General features: G+C 34.5%; 1 non-coding gene across 1 annotated transcript; it reads left to right on the forward strand.

The window, feature by feature from the left end:
• The first annotated feature begins 2164 nt into the window (after window positions 1-2164).
• LOC131171597 (small nucleolar RNA R71) lies at window positions 2165-2272 on the forward strand. The gene has a single exon (XR_009142257.1). It is a non-coding gene; the product is annotated as a small nucleolar RNA R71 (small nucleolar RNA).
• The last annotated feature ends 15858 nt before the right edge of the window (window positions 2273-18130 follow it).

An 18130-nucleotide genomic window follows, 5' to 3' on the forward strand; every position in this document is an offset into this window, starting at 1 on the left:
CAGCAAAAACCAATCAATTTTGGGAGAGTTGAAGGATAAAATATCAGTTAAGGGTTACTCCCCAGCAGTTCACCAACCTTCCTCCATTAAAATACATCTACAAGGGACAAAATTCAACAATGTCAAAAATTGAATTTGGGAAAATTTAAAATAAAAACAAAAGCAATGTAGATAAAAGTAAATCAATAAAAGCAAGATAAAAGAACTTGGGTTGCCTCCCAAGAGGGCTAATTTATGGTCCTTAGCTTGACCCTTTTCATGCTTCATGGTGGCTGGAATTGGAATTTATTGCCTCTATTGCCAATAGGTGCTTCAATGAATCTATACTTCATTTTCTTTCCATCAAATGAGAAGATCCTTGTTGCTTTGTCTAAAAATCCAACCATTTCTTTCTTGACAACCTTTGGTGCATCTTTTTCTTTGAGAGATGGTTGCTTGACCTCACTTTTCTCCACTTGCTCAAGTTGAAAGATTGATCCCATATGACAAGGAGGATTACCCTTTAAATGTTGTGCAAATGCAACCTCTTTTGGATTTTCATCATTGATACTCCCTTCATGGATAAGACAACTTTCAAGAGAAGCCTTTGGATAGCTCTTTCTAAAGTGCTCTTTTACTAACTCATCAACTATATCAATTCTCAAACAAGAGTTTACATCTTCATGTTGCTTCTTCTTATCATTGCCAATGTTGAAGACTAAATGATCCTCTCCGACTCTGAGAGTAAGCTTCTCACCTTTCACGTCAATCAAAGCACCAGCTGTAGCTAGGAAAGGCCTCCCCAAAATGATTGGGATATTAGAATCCTCTTCCATGTCCAAGATGACAAAGTCAACAGGTATGTAGAATTTCCCAACCTTCAGAGGCACATTCTCTAAAATCCCTTTAGGATACTTAATTGATCTATCAGTTAACTGAAGAGAAATGTGGGTTGGCTTAAGATCTCCTATGTTGAGCTTCTCATAGATGGAGAGAGGCATAAGGCTTACACTAGCCCCTAAATCACATAAAGCTTTTATAGAACATGATTCCCCAATGTGGCATGGAATTGAAAACTCCTGATCCTTGAGCTTTGGAGGAAGTTTCTTTGGAGGATAGCACGCATTCCTCGGCTCTGATCTCATAATCTTCAAGTCTTCTTTTGTTTGAGAGAATTTCTTTCAAAAACTTGGCATAAGAAGGCATTTGGGAAAGAGCATCGATAAAGGGCACATTTATATATAGCTTCTTCAAAACCTCTAAGAACTTCCCAAATTGCTTATCAAGCTTGGCTTTTTGAAATCTCTGTGGAAAGGGAGGTATATATTTCTCTTCTTTCTCTCTAACCTCCTCTTTACCTTTTCTTGCACTCCCTTTTCACTCTTTTGTTTTTCATCTCCTCAAAATCTTCCTCATTTTCTCTCTTTCAACTTTTTCACTCTTCTCATTATGCACTATTTTACCACTCCTCGGTGTGATGGCATGACATTGCTCCCTTGGATTTTCTTTTGACTAGGAAGTTTCCCCATAGAATTGGTACTTGATGAGCATGCTTGTTGTGCAACTGATTTTCCAAAGATCCTATTGTGTGTTTGCATTTGTTCCAAATTGCTTTCATCTCTCTCAACTCTTCATCACGCTAATTTGATTAGCAAGAATTTGTTGTAATAAAGCCTCTGTGGTGGAACTTTGTTCGTAAAGGTGCAGATTTGCATTCTTTAAAACTAGGTGGTGGTTGCCTAGGTTGTTGGTATTGATGCTCTTGTTGTTGTGATGGAAAGTTCTGAGTTGAAGCTTGATTTTGTTGATTCTCCCATGAAAATTGGGATGATTCCTCCAAGCATATGAAGGATAATCTACTCCTCATTGTTCCTTCGCATAAGTAACTTGTTGAGAACTTCGAGCATGATGATGAACCGACTAGCATACTTAAATCCTCCATTTTCTTAGCAAGGACATTAGTGAGTGCATCAAATTTGGCATTGATCATGTTGAATGGATCAAGCTCATACATTCCAAAGAACTTGCCTTTTTGAGTTGGAGTTGACCCTCTTGGACTACTCCATAGATGTTCTTTGCTATTTTCTCTAATAACTCATAAGCTTCATCTTCATGCTTAATGATGAATTCTCCTTGAGCATCAATGATCCTCCGATTTGTGTAAAAGTTTATCATCCATTTGGGAATGGCATGATGTGGACATTGTCTCTCCAACTCCTTCCATCTCATCCATGACTCATAAAGAGTCTCATCTTCTCTTGGTCTAAAAGCAATCATTTGATTCCTCAACTCTTGAGTTTTTCCGTGGAAAGTATTGGGCAAGAAATGCATTGAGTCGCTCCCAATTTGTAATTGAGTTGTGAGGTAAAGAATCAAGCCAATCCAATGCTCTATCTTTCAAAGAGAATGGAAACAATTTTAGCCTTGCATCATCGATACTCTTGTTTTTGCATGTCACAAATCATAGCAAACTTCTTCAGATGTGTGTGTGGATTTAAGGATGACCCCAAATTGAGAATTCAATCATTTGAAGGACTCCAAAATCCATCTTGTAACTATTTGCATCAATCCTTGGTCTTGCTATGCTCTCTCAAGTCATCAAAACGTGGAAAAGCATGATCCATCATACTTCTAGGCACGTTAGCATTAACAACTTCTTCACCATGGCTGCATTTTCATTTTTTGGATCATTTCAAAGATTACCAACATAAATTCTAATTCTTTCATCACCATGTCCGCTTCTAATTCAGTTTCTATCAAGGCTTCTTTTCTTTTGGTTTCTTTCTTGTTGGCCTTACAAAATTTCTCAATTTCGTGGTTGAATAATAAGGATGTGTCACTTGTGCTTCTAGCTCTTCTCATAAAAGATTAAGAGTATACAAAAAGAACAAACAAACACAAAATGAAAAGATAACAGAGATAAAACTAAAAACAACTAAAATAATCAAGAATTCAATCTTAAACAAACAATCCCTAAGAACGGGCGCAAAAACTTGATGTGGCCCAACCGCAAGTGCAAGTAATATAGAAAAGATATCAGTTGTGTTAATGATTGAATTTTTGATATAAAAAAATGCTAACTAATTTGGACTATTTTTGAAATTAAAGTAATAAATTGATGGGTATTGGAGTATGAAATCTATATATGCAAAATTAATAATCTATTCAACTATGTAATGATTTAACTAAATTTGCATCAAATTAAAATAAAGCAAATTCAAATATGGCAATATTCAAAATGGCAAGTAATTAAATTCGATTAGAAATTAACAATGATAAAAGGTGATTCTGAGTTCGGATTTCATATTCAAGCTATTTTGGGATTTTCCTAGCTAGCCCAATCCATGAAATTTATGGGTTTAAAGGAGATTAATTCTAAAATCCTTTGAAAACTCTTTTTCGAGTGAGACAAAGAGTGCCTTAATTAACTTAATCCTACTTTCGTAGAGTTAAAATTAACCAAGACCCATTAGGTTCTTTAATCAATCTATTAAAACCCTCTTAACCCTTAGTCTATTTCTAGATCTAAATTAATTAAGTCCAATTTCTTGATTAACTATCACTTGGTTTTCCTTTCTGCTTCAACCAAGGATTAAGAACATAACTTAATGGGGCCCTTCATTAAGCATGTGAATAAGCACACAAGAAATGGATTAAACCTCATAAATTCATTAAATTGGGACTAACCGTACCAAATCCACAAAAATAACTAAAATATTACATCCCTTACTCCGAATCAAAAGTAAACTACTCACTATCCATAATGCTTACAAGATATGATGAGTTTAAATGGAAATAAAGCTTTAATCTAAGCTAAGAAGTAAGAAATTAAATACTAGAAATGTAGAAAAATGTAAGGGAAGAAAGAAATCTGCAAATCTTGGTTAAAAATGGTGTGGAAGGTGAAAATGACTCCTCAAATTCTGCCTCTCTTCTCCTCTTCTTCTTTTCTCTTCTAAAATGAGAAAATGGGACTATTTATAGCATTTTTCCGACATGGAGCCCTAAAATAGTATGTTCTAGGAGGAATTGATTGAGGGAATCTTCATTAATGAACTCATAAGTTATACTTATGATTTTTAGCTGGTTTTGGGTCACTTGCATGACTTGGTGCATAGGTTATGCACAATTTCGTGAATGTGCATAAGGGAGGCGAGAATGTGCATAGGTCTCCTTATGCACATTTGGTCTTTCTCCTTATGGCATAGCTTATGCAAGTTATGCACAATTTGATCAATGCATATTTCACTTGAAAACTTGTTTTTGACATCTTCCTCAATGGCAAAATTTCTCTCCTTCAAAACACCATTTTTCCTACAAAACAAAGTAAAAGATACAAATTAATCCAAAATCGACAATTATGGAAAACTAACTAATTAACTAATGAAATTAGCTAAAAATAACTAATAATAGAATAAAATAGCTATGAAATTAGACCTAAATGACTATGCAAAATGTATGCATCAATTATGTACTCCTTCAGTAACTCTTGTAAAATGAATGAATGAAATGCATCTACGAATGCCCTGATTCAATTCTTGGTGGCTCAGAATTGAATCCCTTAGAAAGTATATGATCATACCATATTTATTTATTGTCCATGAATGCATGAGATGTATGTGAATGTATGCAGTATATGATATATGCATGCTAAATGGATAATGTGCAAAGTGAGACCTTAATAGTAATTAAGATGACCATAAAATCTTCCAAAAAAATGATTAAGTTGGAAATGCTATAATTAAAGTAATTATAACATAGGCCCTCCATTGAGGCAATTATTTTAAGAAATTTTAAATAGTTGCATAAGATGCAATTAATTTCAGAGATTTTCTTAAGAATAATTGTTAAGCATGACATGTTGTAAATATGTAAATGGTTTGGTGGCCAATATTGGATGTACCAGAGGACATTAAAATTATTTGCATAATTACTGGCTCAATGGGATCAATTAACTAATGTAAGATAAGTCAATAATGGATGTACATGAGATTTTGAGTATTAGGGGCTAGGTAAAGGATTGAACCTCACATGAGATGTGATGGGCAAGGAGTTGCTCACTTATAGTTTATTGTAATTCCAATAATGGATGTACCTGAGGATGATCAATAGAATATAAGAATTCAATCACCCACTATAAATCCATCCAACTAGGATTTCCGTTTTCTACTTTGGAAGTGTAGGATTCGCTAAGTTAGAGGGAGGACCAATTTGATTAAAAGACCATAATCATTTTGGTTAATTACATGATACATTTACTAATTAATATGATTATTTTCTGCAATTAATTTTCTTATAATAATGAGCACAGAACAACCACCACCATCCAATATCCTTGCAAGCATACTTGATCGCAATAGGTTCACAGGACCTAATCTCTCTGATTGGCTAAGAAATTAGAAACTTGTCCTAAACCTTGAACATATAGGATATGTTATAGACTCAAATGTTCCTGGTCCCTTACCTCCAGAGGCCACACAAGAGGAACATGAAACTTTAGACATGTGGAAGGAGAATGATATGAGAGCCAAGTGTTACATGCTTGCTTCCATGAGTAATGAGTTACAGAAGCAGCATGAGAACATGCAGAGTGCGAGTGAGATCCTCCTTCACCTACAAGAGTTGTATGGTAAGCACAGTAGGAATGCTAGGTATGAGATATCTAGGCAACTGTTCCGCATAAGGATGTCTGAGGGACAAAATGTTAGGGATCATGTCCACAAGATGATTCGGTTAATTGAGCAGTTGGAACATCCTGACTTCAATATGGATTTCCATCTGCAGAAGGTTTTGATCCTTCAGTCCCTTCCTGATTCTTTTGGGAATTTTGTGACGAATTTCCATATAACTAAACAAGAATGCACCTTAGCTGGTTTACTCAACATGCTGGTTATTGCCCAAAAGAATATGTCGGTCAATAAAGGAAAAGAGGTAGCTTTGATTGCATCTTCTTTTACTGGAAAGTCCAATAAGAAGAAGGGCAATAAGAAAAAGAAACCTCAGATTCCTAATCCTTCCAAGAAAAAAGCTAAACAGAAAAGGAAGACTAAAGCTGACAAAGGCAAAGGAAAGTGTTTCCACTATCAACAGGAAAGTGTTTCCATTGCCAATAGTAAAGTGTTTCCATTGCCAGTAAGAAAGTGTTTCCACTGGCCAGAGTATAGGAATATAAAAGAATGCAATGCCATGGTGAAAACCAACTCAAGTTCAAAATATATTTGGCACTTAAAGTTATATCATGTTGTAGAAGATAGGATTGCAAAACTGGAGAAAATGGGGATTCTATCCTCATTGGGCTCTAAGCCTACTGCAACTTGTGAATCTTGCCTTCAGGGCAAAATGACTACATCACCCTTTGTTGGACAAGGGCTAAGGGCTAAAAATATTTTGGAGCTAATACATAATGATGTATATGGTCCATTTAAAGAAATGGCTAGAGGCAGTTTTCACTATTTTATTACCTTTACTGATAATAAATCAAGGTTTGGTATTTGTATTTGATGAAATACAAACATGAATCCTTTGAAAAGTTCAAAGAATTTAAATCTGAAGTAGAAAATCAAACAGGAAAAAGTATTAAAGCTCTTCGATTAGATCGTGGAGGTAAATACTTGAGTACTGAATTTGATGAATACTTGAGAGAGCATGGCATGGTTTCCCAGCTGACTCCTCCAGGAACACCACAGCTGAATGGTGTATCTGAAAGGAGAAATCGTATCCTATTGGATATTGTACGTAGTATGACGAGTTACACTGATATGCCAATCTTCTTTTGGGGATTTGCATTAGAATCAGCTTTATTTATTCTAAATAGGGTTCCATCAAAATTAGTTTCTTCCACACCTTATGAGATATGGCATGGAAGAAAACCAAGTCTTAAGCATATTAAGATTTGGGGTTGTCTAGCTTATATGAAAAAGCTGAACACTGATAAATTGGAAATTAGATCAGAAAAAGGTTGATTTGTTGGATATCCAAAAGATAGTTTTGGATATTATTTTTATTTGCCTACTTTTCAAAAGGTTGTGATAAGTAGAGATGCCACATTTCTTGAACAACATTTTGTTCAAGAAGGAGGCAAAGGAAGGCAAATAGAGTTAGAATTAGAGAATTCTGGCCAACTAACAAATCAGATGGATATAGATCCATCTAGTCAACCTACACCCATTGATGAAACATCTACAACTGTTCCTCGTAGAATAACTAGGGCATCTCACGCACCAGTAAGATATGATTTCCTTCATGAAGAAGAACAAGAGTTATGTACTCATGAAGAAGTAGATCATGGAGATAATCCACTTACCTATAAAGAAGCTATATCATATATAGACTCTTCAAAATGGATTGATGGTATGAGATCCGAAATTGATTCCATGTATAAGAATCAAGTTTGGGATCCTGTTGACCCACTTGAAGGTATTGTACCTATAGGGAACAAATGGGTTTTCAAGAAGAAAATTAGTTCTGATGGAAAGGTAGAGACCTCTAAGGCAAGGCTAGTAGCGAAAGGGTTTCAGAAAAGGCAAGGAATCGACTATAAAGAGACTTTCTCGCCTGTTGCCATGCTTAAATCAATTAGGATTCTATTAGCAATAGCTGCATACTATGATTATGAGATTTGGCAGATGGATGTCAAAACAGCTTTTCTCAATGGATACATTAAAGAAAACATTTTCATGGAACAACCTAGGGGTTTTGAATCGCAAGATGGTTCCAAGGTATGCAAGCTAAAGCGATCCATTTATGGGTTGAAGCAAGCTTCGAGGAGTTGGAACATCCATTTTGATGAAGCCATTAAATCATTTGTATTTATCAAAAATGAGGATGAGCCATGTATATATAAGAAGGTTAGTGACAGTGCTATAACTTTCCTTGTTTTATATGTGGATGACATACTATTGATGGGTAATGACACAGGTATGTTGACAACTGTAAAGATATGGTTGTCAAATACATTCTCCATGAAAGACTTAGGGGAGGCAACCTATATTCTTGGGATTCGCATCTATAAAGATAGAGCGAAAAGAATAATTGGTTTGTCCTAAAGTCTATACTCGGAAAAGGTGTTAAAGAGGTTTAACATGCTTGATTCCAAGAGAAGATTGTTACCAATGAGACATGATATCCATCTTTCTAAAGAGATGTCTCCAAAGACACCTGAAGAAAGAGATAAAATGGCCAGGATTCCATATGCTTCGGCTATTGGAAGTTTAATGTATGCAATGTTATGTACTAGGCCGAGTATCGCATATGCTGTTAGTTTGACTAGCAGGTATCAATCCAATCTAGGTTTGAAACACTGGATAGCTGTTAAGAATATCTTTAAGTACTTGAGAAGAACTAAGGATTTATTCTTGATCTATGGAGGTGGGGACTTGCAATTGGATGGGTATACTGATTTTGATTTCCAATCAGATATTGATGATAGAAAGTCTATCTCTGGATATGTTTTCATTTGTAATGGAGGTACCTCTGGATATGTGTTCATTTGTAATGGAGGTGCAATCAATTGGAAGAGTTCCAAATAGAGTACGACTGCAGATTCCACTACTGAGGTTGAGTATATTGCTGCATCAGATGCTGCAAAGAAAGCTGTTTAGATAAAGAAGTACGTGACAGAACTTACAGTAGTTCCTTCTATTGAGTCAGCAGTTCCACTACACTGTGACAACAATGGAGCAGTCATACAAGCTAAGGAACCAAGGTCTCACAAAAAATCCAAACACATAGAAAAGCGCTACCACATTATCAAAGAAATAGTTGGGCGGGGCGATGTAGCAATGCAGAAAATAGCATCAGCTGAAAATCTAGCTGATCCATTCACTATGCCTATGTCACATACTCAGCTAGACCATCATCTTGAGAAGATAGGTCTAAGATATTGTAATGAATGACTCTAGTGCTAGTGGGAGATTGTTAGTAGTATGCCCTAGAGCATATCATTTAGTATGCATCTTGTATATCTTTTATTAATTAAAAAAAAAGCATTTTCACTTTTCCGTTTACATAATGTGTAATAGAAAAGGTCCATTGATATTTTGTTAAAAATATTATTCTTAAGTTGTTAAGAATATGAGTGACAGTATTTCTGGCACAAAGTATCATGAATAGGTTCACAATCGAGGATACTTCATAATAAGGACATGACTTATCCAGAAAAATTGTATTCATGGTTGTTCCCAAGTTATTTATATGAGATATAAATAAGCTGGAATAGTGAGTCTCATGCCATATAACAAACATGATAGGCACTTATAAATGATAAGTAGGTTGAACCAGTGACACTTATGACGAGCACATGGAGTTTACTCTTGTCAATGTGTTGTCATAAATCATATTAGTGCATATAATCTTTAAACCTGAGATAGCACAATTATCTTGTATATAAGTGGTTTGAGTTTGATACTGCTTTCATACTTGTACAATGAATAGGTATATGGGCATGTTTTGGCTCCCACTAGTTATATATGGAGGTAGGTGTTGATCAAGATGGAATCTGTTCCTCTAAGTAAATAGAGATAAAGTCCTATGTTCATTTAATTATTCTTGATGTTTCAAGTTCCTAGCCAGGATAGATAGATTTATTTAGAAAGAGTTTCTGATGAGAAAAATCTTTTTAATCAAGAACTAGAATTAAAAGAGAACATAATATTCATAGCAAATGGGGTTTGACATAAACCATGACTCCAGCTTGAGTTGGGATTTTGTAACAGAGAGATTCTAGTGTATGGTAACATATGATTATAGGTTCATTTAAGGAAAACCTTATTACTAATTGGGTGGCCATGGCATGCTATGCTAGGTGTTAACCATCCTCTATGAGGTACATAAAATGATTTAGAGAAATCATTTATGGTAAGAAAGAGTTCTGATGATATTAAGAGTTGATATCATATCTCATTGCCAATTAGTAATGAGCCTAGCAAGTCACACACATACACAAGTTATCACCTAATTAAATATGATTTAGTTAATTAATTAAAGAGTTTAATTGATTAATTAAATAGGTTTGGTTTGCAATTAGATTGTAAAGTCCCTAGCATGACTTGAAACTAAATCTAAGTTGTTGGATGTATAGTATAAGTTAAATTTATATTTAAAGTATTTAAATATGAATTTAATTAATGAGAAATTAATTAATAAAGATTAATTAATTAATTTATATTTGATATACGTTAATTAGAAGAAGAGAAATAATTATTTTTGGTTGAAAACTCAAAATTAAGTCACAGGGGCATTTTGGTCATTTCATAGGGTGACATGTGGCACCATGAGATAATGACATATGACACTACACATAAGTTTGCCAAATGTCTTTTAATCATGTAAGATGATTAAAATCAAGATTAAATATAGGTTTAACACTTGGCACAATGTCATTGGGTCAATTAAATCTTGAACCAATCAGAGGCTGACATGTGGCAAGGGTTTTGTGTGTTCACCAAGCTATTTAAGTGTTGTTATGAAAAAAAATAAAGCAACCAGCTGCTGCTCTCATTTGTGCTACCACCTTGAGGCTCTCCATCTCTTCTTCTTCATCTCTCGTCAATTCAAAGAGATTAGCCATCAATCTCTTTATTTCTAGTGTCCTGTTTACATCTTTACTATCTTAAAAGGCAGAACTTGATTTTCTAAATAATAGAAAAAGCTTTAGAAGCTATTCAAGGGCTGCCATAGGTGTTCTTGGTGTGGATAAGGTAGAGGGACAACATTTGGTGTCTTGAAGATGAATCTCAAAGGCGCAAATACACTACAGTGCATCAAGAGGTTAGTGTGTTTGTTCTTGATTTAATCTAGGATTCTAAAATTAATCTGATTAATTTTAAAATCTTAAGTGGAAAATACATATCCAAAAACATATTAAAAGAGTTTTAATATGTTGTTTATGAAGGAATGGAAGCATGAAAAACACAAGTTTATGACCCTAGGTGAAAATTTTTGAATTCAATGGTATAAACTTGTGTTTTTCATGCTTCCATTCCTTCATAAACAACATATTAAAACTCTTTTAATATGTTTTTGGATCTGTATTTACCATTTATGATTTTAAAATTAATCAGATTAATTTTAGAATCCTAGATTAAATGAAGAACAAACACACTAGCCTCTTGATACACTACAGTATATTTGCGCCTTTGATATTCGTCTTCAGGACACCAAATGTTGTCCCCCTTGTTTGTCCACACCAAGAACACCTATGGCAGCCCTTGAACAGCTTCTAAAGCTTTTTCTATTAATTAGAAAATCAAGTTCTATCTTTTAAAAGATTAGAGATGTAAACAGGACACTAGAAACAATTTTCGGTGTTCTTAATTCAAGAAATTGTTTTTCTAATCTCTTTGATTGATGAGAGAAGAAGAGAAGAGGAGAGAATTGCACACCAAGGTGGAGTGGCTGCTGCTTGTGTTTTATTTGACTCATAACAACACTTATATAGATAGGTTAACACATTAAACCCTTGTCACATGTCACCCTTTGATTAACTCTAGGTTTAAGTGACCCAATCACATTGTGCCAAGTGTCAAACCTATATTTAATCTTAATTTTAATCATCTTACATGATTAAAAGACATTTGGCAAGCTTATGTATAATTCCATATGTCACCATCTCATGGTGCCACGTGTCACACTGTGAAATGACCAAAATGCCCCTGTATCTTAATTTTGAGTTCTTAACCCAAAATAATTATTTCTCCTCTTCTAATTAATTTATATCAAAAATAAATTAATTAATTAATCTCTATTAATTAATTTCCCATTAATTAAATTCATATTTAAACACTTTAAATATAAATTTTACTTATACTATACATCTAATAATCTAGATTTGGTTTCAAGTCATGCTAGAGACTTTCCAATCTAATTACAAATCAAACCTATTTAATTAATCAACTAAACTCTTTAATTAATTAATTAAATCATATTTAATTAGGTGATAACTTGTGTATGTGTGTGACTTACTAGGCTCATCACTAATTGGCAATGAGATATGATATCAACTCTTAATATCATCAGAACTCTTTCTTACCATAAATGATTTCTCTAAATCATTTTATGCACCTCATAGACCATGGTTAATACCTAGCATAGCATGCCATGGTCACCCAATTAGTAATAAGATTTACCTTAAATGAACCTATAATCATATGTTATCATGCACTGGAATCTCTCCATTACAAAATCCCAACTTAAGCTAGAGTCATGGTTTATGTCAAACTCCATTTACTATGAATATTATGTTTTTTTTTTTAATTCCAGTTCTTGATTAAAAAGATTTTCTCATCAGAAACTCTTTTCTGAATAAATCTTATCTGTTCTGGCCAGGAACTTGAAACATCAAGAACAATTAAATGAACATAGGATTTTATCTCTATTTACTTAGAGGAACAGATTCCATCTTGATCAATACCTACCTCCATATATAACTAGTAGGAGCCAACACATGCCCATATCCCATATACAGTACAAGTATGAAAGTAGTATCAAACTCAAACTACCTATATACAAGATAATTGTGCTATCTCAGATCTAAAGATTATATGCACTGATATGATTTATGACAAAACATTGACAAGAGTAAACTCCATGCGCTTGTCATAAGTGTCACTGGTTCGGCCTACTTATCATGTATAAGTGCCTATCATGTTTGTCATTTGGCGTGAGACTCACCATTCCATCTTATTTATATCTCATATAAATAACTTGGGAACAAACATGAATACAATCTTTCTAGATAAGTCATGTCCTCATTATGAAGTATCCTCGATTGTGAACCTATTTATGATACTTTGTACTAGAAATATTGTTACTCATATTCTTAACAACTTAAGAATAGAATTTCTAACAAAATATCAGTGGACCTTTTCTATTTCACATAAATATCTTATATAAATGAAAAAGTGGAAATGCCTTTTATTAATAAAAATATGTACAAGATACATATTAAATGATATGCTCTGGGGCATACTACTAACTATCTACCACTAGCACTAGAGCCATTCATTACAATATCTTAGACCCATCTTCTCAAGATGTCGGTCTAGCTGAGTCTGTGACATAGGCTTAGTGAATGGATTAGCTAGATTTTCAACTAATGCTATTTTCTGCATGGCTACATCGCCTCGCCCAACTATTTATCTGATACTGTGGTAGCGCCTTTCTATGTGTTTGGATTTTTGGTGAGACCTTGGTTCCTTAGCCTGTATGACTGCTCCATTGTTGTCACAGTGTAGTGGAATGCTGACTCAATGGAAGGAACTATTGCAAGTTCTGTCACGAACTTCTTTATCCAAACAGCTTCCTTTGCAAAGATCTCGATGCAAAGAATATACTCACTCAGAGTGGAATCTACGATGTGCTCGCTTGGAACTCTTCCAACTGACTGCACCTCCATTACAAATGAACACATATCCAGAGGTAGACTTTCTATCATTGATATCTGGTTGGAAATTAGAATCAGTATAACCATCCAATTGTAAGTCTCCACCTCCAGAAATCAAGAATAAATCCTTAGTTCTTCTCAAGTACTTAAGGATATTCTTGATAGCAATCCAGCGTTCCAAACCTGGATTGGATTGATACCTGCTAGTCAAACTAACAGCATATGCGATATCCGGCCTAGTACACAACATTGCATACATTAAAATTCCAATGGCCGAAGCATATGGAATCCTGGCCATCTTATCTCTTTCTTCAGGTGTCTTTGGAGACATCTCTTTAGAAAGCTGGATACCATGTCTCACTAGTAACAATCCTCTCTTGGAATCAAGCATGTTAAACCTCTTTAACACCTTTTCCAAGTATAGACTTTGGGATAAACCAATTATTCTTTTCGCTCTATCACTATAGATGCGAATCCCAAGAATATAAGTTGCCTCCCCTAAGTCTTTCATGGAGAATGTATTTGACAACCATACCTTTACAGTGGTTAACATACCTGTGTCATTACCCATCAACAGTATGTCATCCACATATAAAACAAGGAAAGTGATAGCACTGTCACTAACCTTCTTATATACAAATGGCTCATCCTCATTTTTTATAAAACCAAAGGATTTAATGGCTTCATCAAAATGGATGTTCCAACTCCTCGAAGCTTGTTTCAACCCATAAATGGATTGCTTTAGCTTGCATACCTTGGAACCATCTTGGGATTCAAAACCCCTAGGTTGTTCCATGAAAATGTTTTCTTCAATGTATCCATTGAGAAAAGCTATTTTGACATCCATTTGCCAAATCTCATAATCACAGTATGCAGCTATTGCTAATAGAATCCTAATTGATTTAAACATGGCAACAGGCGAGAAAGTCTCCTCATAGTCGATTCCTTGCCTTTGGCGAAACCCTTTCGCTACTAGCCTTGCCTTATAGGTCTCTACCTTTCCATCATAACTAATTTTCTTCTTGAAAACCCATTTGTTCCCTATAGGTACAATACCTTCAAGTGGGTCAACAAAATCCCAAACTTGATTCTTATATATTGATTCAATTTCAGATTTCACAGCATCAATCCATTTTGAAGAGTTTATATCTGATGTAGCTTCTTCATAGGTAATTGGATCATCTTCATGATCTAATTTTTCATGAGTAGACAACTCTTGTTCTTCTTCATGAAGAAAACTATATCTCACTTGTGGGTGAGATACCCTAGTTGTTCTACGAGGAACAGCTATAGATGTTTCATCAACAGGTGTAGGTTGACTAGATGGATCTATATCCATCTGATCTGTTGGTTAGTCAGAATTCTCCAATTCCAACTCTATCTGCCTTCCTTTGCCTCCTTCTTGAACAAACTATTGTTTAAGAAATGTGGCATCTCTACTTATCACAACCTTTTGTGAAGTAGGCAAATAAAAATAATATCCAAAACTATCTTTTGGATATCCAACAAATTGACCCTTTTCTGATATGGTCTCCAATTTATCAGTGTTCAGCTTTTTGACATAAGCTGGACAAACCCAAATCTTAACATGCTTAAGACTTGGTTTTCTTCCATGCCATATCTCATAAGGTGTGGAAGAAACTGATTTTGATGGAATCCTTTTCAGAATATACAACACTGATTCTAATGCAAATCCCCAAAAGGAGATTGGCATATTAGTATAGCTCATCATACTACGTACCATATCCAATAAGGTACAATTTCTCCTTTCAGATACACCATTTAGCTGTGGCGTTCCTGGAGGAGTCAGCTGGGAAACAATGCTATGCCCTCTCAAGTATTCATCAAATTTAGTACTCAAATATTCACCTCCACGATCTGATCGAAGAGCTTTAATACTCTTTCCTATTGATTTTCTACTTCAGATTTAAATTCTTTGAACTTTTCAAAGGATTCATGTTTGTATTTCATCAAATACAAATACCCAAATCTTGATTTATCTTCAGTAAAGGTAATAAAATAATGAAAGCCCCCTCTAGCCATTTAATTAAATGGACCACATACATCACTATGTATTAGCTCTAAAATATTTTCATCTCTTAGCCCTTGTCCAACAAAGGGTGATCTAGTCATTTTGCCCTGAAGGCAAGATTCACAAGTTTGAGTAGGCTGAGAGCCCAATGAGGATAAAATCTCTATTTTTTCCAATTTTGCAATCCTATCTTCTACAATATGACATAACCTTAAGTGCCAAATATATTTTGAACTTGAGTTGGTTTTCACCATGGCATTGCATTCATTTAGATCACTTGCATTCATTTTGTGTTTTTCATTACTATCCAAATAATAAACACCATCATTCATATAACTCGAACCAACATATTTATTTCCAAAATAAATATTGCAAACATCATCTGTGAACTGAAATTCATAGCCATTTCTAGTCAAACTAGATATAAAAATGATATTCTTAAAAGCATCAGGTACTTATAAAATATTATCCAAACACAGAACATGTCCAAATATGTAAAAAGATTTAGATCCTATGGCTAAAGCATCAACAGTTGAGGCATTGCTAATCCAGACTCTAACATCTTGAGAACGCAAGCTGCTACTATTAGCTAGTTCCTGCATATCATTAGAAATGTGAGAACTGGCACCAGTATCTAAAACCCAAGCTGTAGATGAACTATGAGTATCATCAGAATCTAAATAACAAGATATGGACATACCTTCCAAAGGTTTATCCTTCTTGTCCTTCAGAGAAGCAAGATACTCTGGGCAGTTCCTTTTCCAGTGCCTTTCCTTCTGGCAGTGGAAACACTTTCCTTTGCCTCCATCAACTTTAGTCTTCCCTTTCTTTTTAGCTATTTTCTTAGAAGGACTAGGAATCTGAGGTTTCTTTTTCTTATTGCCCTTCTTCTTATTGGACTTTCTAGTAGAAAAAGATGCAATCAAAGCTATCTCTTTTCCTTTATTGCCTGGCATATTCATTTGGGCAATAACCAGCATGTTGAGTAAACCAGCTAAGGTGCATTCCTGTTTAGTCATATGGAAATTTGTCACAAAATTCCCAAAAGACTCAGGAAGGGATTGAAGGATCAAATCCGTCTATAGTTGGAAATCCATGTTGAAGTCAAGATGTTCCAACTGCTCAATCAGCTGAATCATCTTGTGAACATGATCCCTAACATTCTGTCCCTCAGGCATCCTCATGTGGAACAGTTGCCTAGATATCTCATACCCAGCGTTCCTGCTGTGCTCACCATACAACTCTTATAGGTGAAGGAGGATCTCACTCGCACTCTACATGTTCTCATGCTGCTTCTGTAACTCATTACTCATGGAAGCAAGCATGTAACACTTAGCTCTCATATCATGCTTCTTCCACTTGTCCAAAGTTTCATGTTCCTCTTGAGTGGCCTCTGAAGGTAAGGGACCAAGAACATTTGAATCTAGAACATATCCTATATTTTTAAGGTTCAGGACAAGTTTCAAATTTCTTAGCCAATTAGAGAGATTAGGTCCTGTCAACCTATTGCGATCAAGTATGCTTGCAAGGATATTGGATGGTGGAGGTTGTTCTGTGCTCATTATTATCAAAAAATTAACTGCAGAAAATAATCAGATTAATTAGTAAATATATCATGTAATTAACCAAAATGATTATGGTCTTTTAATCAAATTGGTCCTCCCACTAACTTAGCGAATCCTACACTTCCAAAGTAGAAAACGGAAATCATAGTTGGATGGATTTCTGGTGGGTGATTGAATTCTTATAATTTTATTGATCATCCTCAGGTACATCCATTATTGGAATTACAATAAACTATAAGTGAGCAACTCCTTGCCCATCCCGTCTCATGTGAGGTTCAATCCTTTACTTAGCCCCTAATGCTCAAAATCTCAGGTACATCCATTATTGACTTATCTTGCATTAGTTAAGTTAATCCCATTGAGCCAATAATTATGTAAATAATTTTAATGTCCTCAGGTACATCCAATATTGGGCACCAAACCATTTACATATTTACAACATCTCATGCTTAACAATTATTCTTAAGAAAATCTCTTAAATTAATTGCATCTTATGCAACTATTTAAAATTTCTTAAAATAATTGCCCCAATGGAGGGCCTATGTTATAATTACTTTAATTATAGCATTTCTAACTTAATCATTTGTTTGGAAGATTTTATGGTTATCCTAATTACTATTTAGGTCTCACTTTGCACATTATCCATTTAGCATGCATATATCATATACTGCATATATTCACATACATCTCATACATTCATGGACAATAAATAAATATGGTATGATCATGGACTTTCTAAGGGATTCAATTCTGAGCCACCAAGAATTGAATCAGGGCATTCCTAGGTGCATTTCATTCATTCATTTTACAAGAGTTGCTGAAGGAGTACATAATCAACACTTGATCTTGAATTGCTCCCACTGGTCCCACCAATGCTCTTGACCTCCTTGAACTTCTTGTAATCCAATATTACATAGTAATCCTTGGCATACCAAGGCAAATTTACAAGAATTTAAATAAATAAAATTACAACCCAAAAAATTATCACAAACTTAATAATACATGCCCAAAATAAATTAAAATAAATTAATTAATTTACAATCCCAAAGAAACATAAAAGAAATAAATCCAATCACATTGGTCTTTTATAGTCCATGATCATCCATCATGCATATCACTATTTAACAATAAAATAAAATATACATACTTAAATTAAATTGAATATCTCATATT

This window comes from Hevea brasiliensis, chromosome 12, assembly GCF_030052815.1.
Source record: "Hevea brasiliensis isolate MT/VB/25A 57/8 chromosome 12, ASM3005281v1, whole genome shotgun sequence".
In the NCBI taxonomy this organism is placed as follows: Eukaryota; Viridiplantae; Streptophyta; class Magnoliopsida; order Malpighiales; family Euphorbiaceae; genus Hevea; species Hevea brasiliensis.